The 5,050-nt window shown below is 40.0% G+C and overlaps 1 non-coding gene across 1 annotated transcript; it reads right to left on the bottom strand.

Moving 5' to 3' along the window:
- Nucleotides 1-4,444: 4,444 nt before the first annotated feature.
- On the bottom strand, nt 4,445-4,516 carry trnat-cgu (transfer RNA threonine (anticodon CGU)). The gene has a single exon. It is a non-coding gene; the product is annotated as a tRNA-Thr (tRNA).
- Nucleotides 4,517-5,050: the final 534 nt, after the last annotated feature.

Raw genomic sequence — 5,050 nt, 5'->3', positions numbered from 1 at the left:
GGGAGTTATGGGAGAACCTGGGCGCAGCCCTGCACCTCTGTGCAGTCATTGTCAGTGTTTGCAGCACCTCAGTGCCAAAACAGCAATGTCAAAATAAATGTGGCCGTGGTCCCTGTAAGGAAACCAGCTGATGACGTGTCATGAAATGGCGTCACCAGACCCGCTTCCTCTAATTGGCCGGGAAACGTGCTGGGGATGGGCTTATCAAGCCCTATCAATGGAAAATAATTTCATAGAGCGGGATGGAGCCATCAGCGGGGTCAGGATTCACCACCAACGTCGCCCGCCTCGGACCTGCTGAGTTGAACAAAATCCCGGCCATAAAGTGTTAGCGGTTAGCTAGGGGAAAACTTAGGCCTATTAAGGACCCAAAGGGAAGTCTTCATAGCAGAGAACATGGCTAAACCATTAAATGAGTACATTGCATCTGTCTTCACAAATAAAGTGGATGATTTGAAGGATACACTAAAAGAGGAAAAAGAAAGAAAAAAAGACTGACATTTATATAGCGCCTTTCATGACCACCGGACGTCTCAAAGCATTTAAAGCCAATTAAATATTTTTTTGGAGTGTAGTCACTGTTGTACTTGGGAAAGTTATGGACACAACAGTAATTGTTATAGAAGATGCACTAAAAACCTTTACATTACTGAAAGTTGGTAAGTCACCTGGTCCTGATGGATTGCATCCTAGGTTGCTGAAAGAAGTAAAGGTAGAAATAGCAGAGGCATTGGTCGCAATCTTTCAATCCTCATTGGATACAGGAGAAGTGCCAGAGGACTGGAGGGTTACTAATGTTATACCACTATTCAAGAAAGGGGAGTGGAATAAATCAGGAAACTACAGGCCAGTCAGTCTAACATTGGTGGTGGGGAAGTTGTTGGAAACCATTATCAGGGACAAAATAAACTTTCATTTGGAAAGGCATGGGTTAATCAAGGAGAGCCAGCATGGAGTTGTTAAAGGCAAATCATGTCTGACTAACTTGATTGAATTCTTTAATGAGGTAACAGAGAAGGTTGATCAAGGTAGTGAAGTAGATGTTGTATATATGGACTTTCGGAAGACATTCAACAAAGTGCCACACAGGAGGCTTATTAAAAAGATGAAAGCCCATAGAATTAAGGGGAAAGTGAGGGTATGGATATAAAGGTGGTGGTGGATGGATGTTTATCAGACTGGGAGGTGGTTGCCGTAGTAGTCCGCAAGGGTCAATTTTGGGTCCATTACTCTTTTCAATTTTTATAAACAACCTCCTAGACTCGGGTGTAGGGAGCAGCATTATAAAGTTTACAGATGATACGAAATTTGGCAAAGTAGTAGATTGTGATGAGGATAGTTATAGGCTTCAAAATGACATAGATACGACAGTGAAGTGGGCAGAAGCATGGCAGAGGGAGTTCAATGCCGATAAATGTAAAGTGATGCACTTTGGGAGGATTAATATGGAAAGACAGTATACTATAAATGGCATGATTTTAAAAAGTGTAGTTGAGCAGAGAGACCTTGGTGCCCATATACACAAATCCTTAAAGGTGGCAAGTTGATAAGTGGTTAAAAAAGTTATTTGGGTTTATAAATAGAGGAATAGAATATAAATGCTGGAGTATTGTGGACAATTCTGGGCACCACACCAGGAAAGATGTAAAGCCCTTAGAATGAGTACAGAGGAGGTCCAAAAGAATGCTGCCAGGAATGTGGAGAGATTGGCGAAGATAGAACTGTTCCCCTTGGAACAGAAAAGGTTAACAGGTGACCAAATAGAAGTTTTCAAGATGATGAAAGGTTTTGATAGAGTGGATAGAGAGAAATTATTTTAACTCTGAGAGTTGTTAGATTCTGGAAGGCTTTACCTGAAAAGGTGGTAAAAGATGATTCTATAAATAATTTTAAAAGGGAGTTGAACAGGTACTTGAGGATGAGAAAGTGACAGTGTTACAGACAAAAAGCAGGGATGTGGGTCTAAGCACAACTGCTCTTTCTAAGAGTCAGTACAGGCATGATGGGCCGAATGCCCCCCTTCTATGCTGCAATTTCTATGATTCTACATTTCATCATTTATCTCTGTGTTTTATAAATTTCTAAATTTAATATAAATCATATGGGGTGTGCTGTATATATCTAAGTATAATTTGTAGAAATTATTGGGAAAGTAGTCTCTTGGCATGATCATATTGAATGGTGGTGCAGGCTCGAAGGGCCAAATGGCCTACTCCTGCGCCTATTTTCTATGTTTGGCATGCTTTTATTTTCGAAAAGGTAGCAAAGAACTACAAAAATAGATAATTATTTTAAGGCCGTGCAGTGTACGATAATATTTCCTGCATCAGCCGCTACTCTTCTTACTTAATGTTTCATTATTTTCCTGAATGCATTAATGGAAATTATACGTGTTTATTTGGCAATTGTGCTGCATTTTAAACTTAAATAATTACCTAACTAAAAATAAAGCTCTATATCTTTTAATATTTATACTGGGACATCAGGTCAAAAACAAAACGAAAACTAAAAGAGGTAGAAAGTGCAAATAAACACCTATCAAATAACAAATTTGAACTTAATAAATCGTGAGAGACAAACTACCGGTACATGGCTAAAAACCAAAGCTAAATACCGTGGGTGCTGAAAATCTGAAATAAAAATAGAAAATACATGGCTTAAAATTTAATTTAAGAATTTGGATAAAGTCGATCTAAAACTGATGAGCCACGTGATTTGAAACATAGCAGTGTATCTGGAATCTTAAAAAAAATATTATCAATAAAGGAAAATTGAAGACAGATATTTTTCCGCCAGCCTGCCCGGAGTGCTTGGATCCAGCTACAGTTTCATATTGCAAAGTACCCCATTACTTTCTAACAACTTCAGTTCTGCACTTCAAACTTCAGGTCGAGTTTCTATTCTTACATTTCTTTAATCGGTTATGTACACAGAAGTCATTAAAATACTTTGAACTGGCCAAGTTATCGAATACACCCGCTAACCTGCAAGTCTCCACCGGCCCCTGTTTCAGATTTCAAAGGAGATCCTACAAGTTCCCATTTACTGGAAGCACTGGGATCAAAGCCAGCCTTTCAACAACGGCTTCCACACCCCCTGCTGGTCCAAACTTAAAACTACAAATCATTCAGCCACTGTGGTAAGATTCAACTGATTCCTAAACCTGAAGGAAGGACAATTGCTGACAGCCGACAGGCTTAGGGTTTTAGTGAATTTGCACCACGAGCATTTTCTCTCTCCTCCCCTCCCTGTTATCAGTTGAAAGAATGTCTCTGCATTGCTTATCTCTGATAAAACATCTCTTCAGAGACTTGTAGCCATCCAGGCTGTACCACAAATTCCACAGGATGTTTACTGGAATGAGGTGAAGGTCCAGGGGTGGCGATCGACCGAGTCGGCAGTTTTTCTCTCTCTTTTTATCTAAACACTCTTTGTAGTTCTGTATGGAATTCTATTCCTTTCTTCGGAACTCCGGAAGATCGCAGAGTTTGGTCACATTATTCGTTGAATTACATTGAATTATCTTGTTTTAGATAACAAGCAAGACTTTGCAGAAAAGTCAAACAAAATGTTTTAAATGCATAACGTTGATGACTTTGACTAATGCGTTGATGATATCACTAAAAGTAGTAACACAGGTTGCTAGATATGAAGCTAGATTGTAGGGATTCGAAAAGTTCTGTGGAATGGTTAATTAAATTAGTACAATATTGGACATCATTATGACGTTTAATATGTTTAAGTCTTGATGCTTCACTTTTTTTGAAAACTTAAATTGTGCATTACAAAATATTTGCATATAATTTAGATATATCTTTTATTGCCGATTTCGAGCAAACGTCGATAATTTCTGCTTTTTAAAGTGACGGGTTATTAATTTGAGTTATTAGACATTAGAAGGTTTGTAGCATAACAGACCCCTGTGCCTACAGAGAGGAAATCAAATGTAAATATTTCAAAAAGAGTTTGAGATGCAGGTTAGCAAATTGTGAACCAGCTTCAGGATTCAAAAAAATTATTCAAGTTCTCTGAAGAATAATGTTTGGATGGAAGAAATGACCATTAGAGGTTTTTTTTAGCATTATTTGCCCATTTAATTTGCTTTATTGCCACCGACAATGAATATTGCAGGCTGACTATTACAGCAGCGTCTGCACTTTGCAACTGATCCATTGGTTTGTGAGTTGCTTTGGGACGTGCTGAGGACCCGAGCGGCCGCTGTCTGAATGCAATCTCTTTTACTCATCCGCTTTCCATAGGATTCTCTGTAGAGTCCGTGCAGAAGTTCATTAAAACTCTTAGCAGATCCGAGCCACATTTGCACTGCATTAATAAATTGTGAGAGGCCTGCGTATCGGTGTCGGTAAGCGGGGCATGGAATATACTCCCACAGCTGGGGCTGCTTTACTGTTGCTGGGTTTAAAATAATCGCATATCTGTCCTTAGGCACGGACGGGGTTCGAACCCGCGATCTTCGGTTTACGAGACCGACGCCTTACCACTTGGCCACCGCGCCTGCGCTACAAAAAAAAGTAGCAAACGACTTCTTTTCATAGAGCAGAGCCCGATGTAACCTGCAGGGTGTCGATTCATTCAATGACTGTCATGGGCATGCGCCGGGGAGCTGCAGTGAATAATCTTGACACACAGTTGTCTCGGTTGGCTGTTGCTGTTCAGTGCAGTAACTGAGATTCCAGATCTGCTTTTAGCACACTAACACACTCACATCTCCTGTATGTCACATCCCCCATACGCAGAGCTCTCCCCCAACCATCTGAATCCCTTCTAAGATTCTAAACCCTCACCCCTAGGAACATCGGAACAGAAATAGGCCATTCAGTCCCTCCACCCTGTTCCGGACAGGGAACCATATAGCATCTCACCATTTCTCTCAGAGACATCTCAAAGTGTTTCACACACAATAAATTAGGTTTGAAATGCTGTGACTTATTATGTAAACAGTAAAGAAAGATTTGCATTTATATAGTGCATGTTATTACCTCAGGACGTCCCAAAATGCTTTACAACCAAGGAAGTACTTTTTGAAGTG

Source organism: Pristiophorus japonicus, chromosome 15 (genome assembly GCF_044704955.1).
Source record: "Pristiophorus japonicus isolate sPriJap1 chromosome 15, sPriJap1.hap1, whole genome shotgun sequence".
Lineage (NCBI taxonomy): Eukaryota > Metazoa > Chordata > Chondrichthyes > Pristiophoridae > Pristiophorus > Pristiophorus japonicus.
Note: the sequence above shows the minus strand (reverse complement) of the source record. Positions and strands in the feature narration are given on the sequence as shown.